The following is an 8,587-nucleotide window of genomic DNA, read 5'->3' as shown; positions in this document are numbered from 1 at the left end:
GCCTAGGGTGCCCCGCGCCTTTTGCCGAGGTGTGACTCCCATACGGTGAAGCGCGCAGATCCCAAGTGCGGCCTTTAGGAGACTGGACAAGCATAACCTGATCTGACCTTGAGAACCACCGTCCTGTCAGGATTGTGGACTATTTCCGTCGCCCCCTTCAGGCCAAACCCCCCTCAGCCTCAGAGGCAAGCGGGACCTTCGTTCTGTCACTATAGTTCTGCTTGTTCTAGAGCTTTCTGTAAATAGAATGATTTAACATACTTTTCTGTCTTCCCTCTTTCCCTCTTCTCAATGTGTTTGAGATTTATCTATCAGTTTTTCTGTTTCTGTTCGTTTTCTTTCTTGTTTGGTTCTATAGCACTTTTTAAAAGGCAGGAGTCACTGCTTTGTATCAAAGCTGTTTATGTCTGTGTCTCTCTGTCCAAGTAGGCGCCCCTGTCCCAGAAGTGTTGCAACACAGCCCGTGGCACACAAAACGCCAAAGCAGAGCACACCCCACCGAAGAGGGAAGCGTAGGGAGCGTTGAAAGGCACCCAGAGGAGACCATGGGCTGGTGGGAGGCGGCGAGAACACAGATCCGCTTTCAGAGCGTGCAGCTTGGAGACTCTGCTCAGCCTGGGAAAGGCAGCACCAGCGAAGGGAGTTTAAGACATCTGTACTTTCAACAAATGTTTCCTCAACACATTTTGTCCAGGCTCTGTGCCACTGTGCTGGCAGAGAAGTTCACGTGACATCTGCACGCAGGGACTTCACAGGTTAGAGGGTGGGAGACAGGGTAACAACCCACGAAGTGCCCAGCAAAGAGCCCAGGAACAGAAGCACCTCCAGGGACCGAAGCACAGGGAGGTGCACACGTGTGATGGGGCGAGGCTGGGGAGAGCTCGCAGGGGTGGGGACTCCTGAGCTGCTGCTTCAGGTGTAATCAGCAGATGAGCTAAATGTTGTGCACAAGCAGGTCCAGGTGCCCTGGGGGTGTGAAAGGGTGCGAGAAATGTGCTCACTCACAGGACCTTGCAGTCTGCAGTCAGAGAAGGCAGAAAGCAAAATGTCAGTGAATTCACTATTTGCGTCCTAACACTTCGCATCGCGCTGCAACAGCGTCCTGGATGCGGGTCTGTGCTAGCTGCCGGTGGGGATGGCGAGGGGCCTTTCTTGCGTGTCCTAGAACTCTGCCATGATGAGTTGAGTGAGGTCCTGTTGCTGGAAGTTTATGGTCATGAGGAAGATCGATCTGAGCAGCCACCTGGCCCTGAGTCCTGGGTTCCAGCTCCATGATCCAAATCTATCCTGGTCGTACTGTGGTTTGGTGCCACTTCATGGTAATCGTTTGCTCTAGCTTAACTGCTGATGGTGAATTATTCTGGGTCCTGTTACTGGTTGGAACTCAAAAACAGCACAAGTCTAGGACTCTTGCGGGCACCTATTTCATTCTTTTATGTTTATTTATTTTGAGAGAGAACGCTCTCTCAAAATCAGTTGTGGAGGGACACGGGGGGGGGAGGGGAGAGAATCCCAAACGTGCTCTGTGCTGTCAGCGCAGAGCCTGATACAGGGCTCAATCTCATGAACTGTGGGATCATGACCTGAGCCAAAAGTGAGTCAGTCGCTTAACCAACTGAGCCACCCAGGCGCCCCGTCCACTATTTAAAACGTGAGCTTTGGGTCAGGTTTGTGCAGCCTGTAGGGACAGAGTTGCCCTCAGAGTGGATTCAGTGGCACCACAGCTCTTGGCCAGTGAGGTGGGAAACTGGGACTGGGACTCCAGTCCTGAGCCAAGGTCCTCAGACAGGCTCAGGGGTCCCCGGTTCATGGTGCCTCTCAGATACCGATGGAGGAAAGCTTCCCCTACTTAGATCTGTGGTGTTCCTGTTTATAAAGTCAAACAGTGAGCTTACAGAAATCACCAGCCACACGGGAAGCTCTCACTGAATGAGGGTCAATGAAAACAGCAAACTGCACATCAACCTCAAAGAACTGCAGAGAGTGAAATTGCCAGGTAATGCAGCCAAGACAGTAGTTCTGTACGAAATGTGTGCAGAGAGAAGACAATCATAGCAATGAGAAAGCAATGAAAGGCTATCCGGGATGAGCAGACAGTTTTTAAATGAGTACTTTTAGAAATGAAAAATGTAATTGTTGATAGAATTCACTGGGTAGGTTAAATAGCAGATTAGACACTTTGAAGACAGTATTAGCGTAGTGGAAGATACATCCAAGGAAATCCAGAGAAGGATTACCATACACAAAAGGAAATGGAAAATAGAAAGGAAATGTTAAAGGATTTGTAAAGCAGAATAAGAAGGTCTGGCATGGACCTGACAGGAGCCCAGGAGGAGAGAACACCAGGGAGGTCCAGCGATGACGCGCCCCATGATTAAGCAAATTACGACTTTATCAGCAGCTGGCTGCCACAGCCCATCCAGGCCCAGTTCTCCAGCCGAACTCTCATATTGTGCATGGTTGAGGATGGAGGTGAAGGTGAGGTCAGGCAGAGAGACATCAGCCAACTCCACCTGGGGAAGATGAGTGTTTATACCCCATTTTAACCAGCCCAGTCTCCCCATAATCAGGCCAACAAAATAATCCATGATAGGAAAGGCCACTGAAATCATTACCAACTGCCTAGAAGTTCCAGCCACCCTCAAGACCCAGATAGATCACGTTCAAGATTTAAGTCATAAAGGGCAACTGCAAACAAGTAGTGCCAATCCATAGCTGAGACTGCCTGGAGGGGCTGACGTGTGCAGCTCACCCCATTCTCCACAGGAACACGGTGCTACACTTCACAGGACTGAACTGTTTTGGAACCGCATTTACAGTGTTCCTACAAGCTTTTCTTTAATGAAAACATAAATTCACAGATCTCGGAAGCATGATGTAGAGGAAGCAACATAAATAAAGAGAAATGCACACCTAAACACAACACAGTGAAAGCACAGACCATCTTCATGTCCAAGAGAAAGGCTTGATCACTCACAAAGGAGCCAGTCATACCATGAGCCGAGTTCTCAGAGCAACAGAGAGGCGGCAGTTGGTTGGTGCCTTCTATGTACTGGGAGGAAACACCTAGAACTACATGCCTGGCAAAGTTATTGCTCATCAAGGTGAACACGGACATTTATAGATACCTAAAATATAAGACAGTTTGTCACTAAGGAGCTTTGACTGAACAGCCTTTACAACATACACTGCAAAACGAAGGAAAATGATGGCAGAATGATGGCCTTCGACAGGAGGTGGAGTGGTGAGCAAACAAAACGACCAGTAGGAACTTGGTCCAAGCACGGTATGCACTGAACAGGAATGTTGACTGAAATACTGAACAACAGCACGTCTGCTGGAAGGGGGTGCAAAGATCCTCCTCCAGTTGGGAAGGGGTGTAAGACTCTTTAATAGACTTTTAAAATTTTTTAATGTTTTATTTATTTCTGAGAGAGAGACAGCATGAGCAGCAGAGGGTCAGAGAGAGGGAGACAGTGAATCCGAAGCAGGCTCCAGGCTCTGAGCTGGCTGTCAGCACAGAGTCTGACATGGGGCTTGAACCCATGAACCATGAGATCATGACCTGAGCTGAAGTCGGATGCCTAACCGACTGAGCCACCCAGGCACCCCAAGACTCTTTAATATTTGATAAATATGCAGAGTATAGGGGTGTGAGGGGGCTCAGTTGGTTAAGTGTCCAACTCTTGGTTTTGGCTCAGGTCATGATCTCACGGTTCATGAGTTTGAGCCCCGCGTCAGGCTCTGTGCTGACAGTGCAGAGCCTGCTTGGGATTCTCTCTCTCCCCTCTCTCTCACTCTTCCCCATCTGTGCTATCTCTGTCTCTCAAAATAAATAAATAAACTTAAAAAAAATAAATAGAGGCAACTGGATGGTTCAGTTGCTTGGCCATCTGACTTCGGCTCAGGACATGATCTCATGGTTCATGAGTTCGAGCCCCACACTGGGCTTGCTGCTCTCAGCATAGAGCCCATTTTGGATTCTCTGACCCTTTCTCTCTCCACCCCTTCCCTACTCATGCTCTCTCAAAAATAAATGAAAAATGTCTAAGTAAATAAATATGTATGGTATAATTTAATGCTAATTACTGAATATAAACTGTACATTTCCAGTCCAATGGAAAGAAAACCTGCAATAATTTAAGGTGAACAAGTGCCATCAATTAAAATCATAAGTTAGAAAAGAGAAAGAAGGGGCACCAGGGTGGCTCAGTCGGTTAAGCATCCGACTTTGGCTCAGGTCATGATCCCACGGTTCGTGGGTTCGAGCCCTGCATCAGGCTCTGTGCTGACAGCTCAGATTCTGTGTCTCCCTCTCTCTCTGACCCTTCCCTGCTCATGCTGTCTCTCTCTCAGAAATAAATTTAAAAAAAGAAAAGAGAAAGGTAAGAAAAAGACGGGGCAAATTATCAGAGCAAGATGGCAGGGACACGTCTGTAATCCCAGTAGAAATAACTAGGAGGAACTTCCAGCTAAAACTAAGATGGGTGGGAGGAGTCTGCTACTCAGATCCATGATACGAAAGAAGACAGGCAGGCGGAGGCAGGAGCCCGGCATGNTAAAACTAAGATGGGTGGGAGGAGTCTGCTACTCAGATCCATGATACGAAAGAAGACAGGCAGGCGGAGGCAGGAGCTCAGCATGGAGCAAAGTCACATGTAGGTTGCCGCAGAGGCGAGAAGCCAGCCTGTCTGCAGTGGGAGACCGGTGGGCCACAGACGACACCGGGAGTCCTGGGTCCTTCACAGGAGGTAGCGAGCCACCGCAGAGGAAAGACAAGCAACTGACATACACTACAAGCCTCAAAGGTAAGTATATTCATGGGCCCAAGAGCCAGCGAGCCCTGCCTGTGCCCACAGGCCTCCTGGCCACCTCTACTCCCACAAGGTTGGAAGCCAGATGCAGCCAGACTTTCAGGGAGGGTTTCCAACATGCCAGTGGGAAATGCAGCTGAAGGAAACCGACGTGGTCCAGGAAGTGCAGACACGGTGAACAGTATGATCGTTAGTGACCTCAAAGTGATGAAAAGAAACTGCATCCATTACAAAAGAATAGTATTTTAAAAGGAAACATTCAAAAGAAAGAAAGAAACCTTAGAAATTAAATGCAATTGCCAAATTGGCAAGACGGGTGGAGGTGAATTTGAGGAAATGTTTTTACAAGAATGAAAGGTGGGCACCTGGGGGGCTCGGTTAGTTGAGTGACCGACTTTGGCTTGGGTCATGATCTCATGATTCGTGAGTTAGAGCCCCGCATCGGATGAGCCCCACTTCTTTCTCGCCCTCTCCCCTGCACCACAGCACAGCCACCCCTCCAGGGGTGCAGAGGGGCCTACTTGCCTGATTTCCCGCCGCCCCGGTTTCCGTGGATGACAGCTGGCGTGCGGGAAGGACCCGCAGAGCTGGGGACAGTGCTTCGTCCTCCTAAAGCCCGTAAGTCAGTTCTAGCACAGGCCCACCCACCATTCCATGATCAGAATCCCGAGGACACTGTGCTTTCAAATTCAGACTACGAACGACAGTGTGGCAGGACAAAAGAAGTAAGATCCCTCAACAGACACAGAAGAGGCACCGGCCAAACTCCCACACCACTCATGATAAAAGCGATCGCACTCACCAGACAACAGCACATAGGCAAGAAAATGATATAAAAAGTATGTAAATTGGAAAGGAAGAAGTAAATTCTTTGCAGATGGTATGATGTGCATATAGAAAACCCAAAAACATCTACAAGAAAATTATTAGAGCTAGTAAGTGAATTCAACCCAGTTTCAGGGTACAAGGTCAACACACAATAGTCAGTTTTGTCTCTTTATGCCTATGACAAACACCCAACTAGAAAATTAGGAACCAACTTAACTTACAATACCACCAAAAAACAAAACAAAACCTAGGAATGAATTTACCCAAGGAAATGAAATATTTGCACACTGAAAGCTACAGAACACTGGTGAAAGAAATTAAAGAAGGTTGAAATAAACGGAAATCCATCCCGTGTTCGTGGGGTGGTAGACTTCGTGGTGCTGAGATGGCAATACTCCCCAAAGCGACCTGCAGATACAACCCAATCCTCGGCCAACTCCCCAAATCTCTGCAGAAACTGACAACCCAATTCTAAAATTCACGCAGATACAAGATACCCAGAATAGCCAAAATAATCTTGAAAGAGAAAAACAAAGGTGGAGGACGCACACATTCCAATTTTACAACACACTCTAAAGCTCTAGCAATCGAGGCAACGTGCTGCTGGCATCAGGATACACACTCAGGTCAACGAGGTAAAACTGACTCCAGAAATAAACTCCTAGAGCTGCGGCCAACTGGCCTTCCACGAGGCTGTCGGGGCTGCTTACAGGGATGGGCAGTGTTCTCAACAAGTGCGGCCGGACTACCTCATGCACAGAAGGGTGCAGAACACCCTCCCCAAAAGTTACTCAAAAGNAAAAATGGGCAAAGAATTTGAACAGGCATTTCTTCAAAGAAGATGTACAAATGGCCAACAAGCTCATGAAAAGATCAACATCTTTAGCTGTCACGGAAACACAATCAATCGCACACTGGAAGATACCCCACCAATAGCCCTTCACATGCACCCTCACACTTAAGCCTGCTTCACGGATGACAGAATCAAGGCTCAGAATGTTTATGACATTTCCCCAAACAGCTGCTGAATGCAAGAGCCAATACCAAGAGAGGCAGCGACCGCTGTGACCCCGAAGGCCACAGCTGCACTCGGGCCTTCCCTGCCCCCTTCACGGGGTGTGAGGCAGTATGCCCAGCACAAACATGACAGCCATATGTGGATTCTAAGTGGTCTAGAAGCCAAAAGAATGTGAATGTGATTTTTTTTTAAAATATTTTTATTTATTTCTAGGAGAGAGAGAGAGACAGCGTGAGCAGGGGAGAGTCAGAGAGAGAGGGAGTCAGACTGAAACAGAATCCAGGCTCCGAGCTGGCAGTCAGCACAGAGCCCGACCCAGGGCTCGAACCCACGAACCGCGAGATCATGACCTAAGTGAAAGTCGGACGCTTAACCGACTAAGCCACCCAGGCGCCCCAATGAATGTGATTTTTAAACATGCTTAATGTTAACAAATATATCCAAAATAGCATAGTTTCAATGTGTTGTCACTATAGAAAACCTGAAGCATTAGTCACATTCTTTTTATCATAGGAAGTCTTTGAAGTCAGCATGCGTTTTACACCCACAGCACAGCTCCATCAGGACCAGCCACATCTCCAGTTCAAAGCCACATGTGGCTGGTGGCAGCCCTACGGGGCAGCCCAGGGGTGACGGTTAAGGTAAGTGTCCGCCATCTGACCCTCTGCTTCATGGCCGTGTGACCTTCCGCAAGTCCCTAAACCTGTGTGTGCCGTGGTTTCCTCACTGAAAGACAGGGACAGGACGCAGCTCCTCAAGGACTGGCCAGAAGCGATGTGGCCACGGAACAGGCATCAGTGCCAGCTCGCCCGCAGCCAGAAAGCCTACAGCCGTTTTCCCCAGACCTACCTTTGTATTCCTGAGTAAAAAGCACAGCGTCTCCTGTTTCTGTCTCCCTCACCCGACACCCCAGGAGGACTGTGCACGGCGTGCAGGGCAGGGATGACGAGGCTTCTGCCCCACACCCTGCCCACGGGCTGAGCTCTGCCCAGGTCACTTCAGGTACCTGCTGGGTACACAGGCTGCCAGGCCGGACCGTGGGTCCCGCTCACACATACTGCTTGGCAGAGTTGCGTTTAGGGTAGGAGTGGGGTGCGCAGTACCCATCTTTGCTGTCACTCCCGGGACAGGAGCAAGTGAGCAGTGCACCCCCAGGACGACCAGAGCAGACCCCGCCGGGCCAGTGGAGACGGCGGGACCAAGCTTGTGCCCAAGATTCACAGGGACCAGCAGGTTACAAAAGTCTGTGACAAGGGTGCCCAGGCGAGTCAGTCAGTTAAGCATCTGACTCTTTAAAAATATTTTTTTAGTGTTTTTTTTTTGAGAGAGAGAGACAGAATGTGAGGGGAGGGGCAGAGAGAGAGGGAGACAGTGGGCTCCAGGCTCCAAGCTGTCAGCATAGAGCCCAATGCAGGGCTCGAACTCATGAGCAGCGAGATCATAACCTGAGCAGAAATCAGGCGCTGGAGCTGGAGTCAGGTGCTCAACCGACTGAGCCCCTGGGCGCCCCAAGTATCTGACTGTTGATTTCAGCTCAGTCATGATCTCTTGATCCTGAGATGGAGCCTAGGTTGGCATGGAGGCTGCTTAAGCTTCTCTCTCTTCCTCTACCTNAAGGCAGTGACAGTCTGGTGGCAACACCAGGAACAAGCTGTCCAGGAGCAGGACCCGCCACGATGAAAATGCCGCCTGCGGTCAAGGCTATCCAGGTCTTCCTCACTCGGTCCTCTCCCCCGAGCCTGCACACCTTGTGCCCGTGGTGTCCGAGCGTGGCCAGGAAGCCCAGCCCAGGGACACCTCCATCAGGGCTCGGGTGGCCTGCGTGGCCGATTTTGCAGCTCATCATGCTGCGGCCCCGTGTGACACCGTCCATCCTCAGCCCCCTGTACTGGCCTGTGACGCTCCGTGCCACTGCGGGACAGCGGTG

The sequence above is a fragment of the Crocuta crocuta genome, unplaced genomic scaffold, assembly GCF_008692635.1.
Source record: "Crocuta crocuta isolate KB4526 unplaced genomic scaffold, BGI_CrCroc_1.0 scaffold327, whole genome shotgun sequence".
Lineage (NCBI taxonomy): Eukaryota > Metazoa > Chordata > Mammalia > Carnivora > Hyaenidae > Crocuta > Crocuta crocuta.
This window is presented reverse-complemented; position numbering follows the sequence as displayed.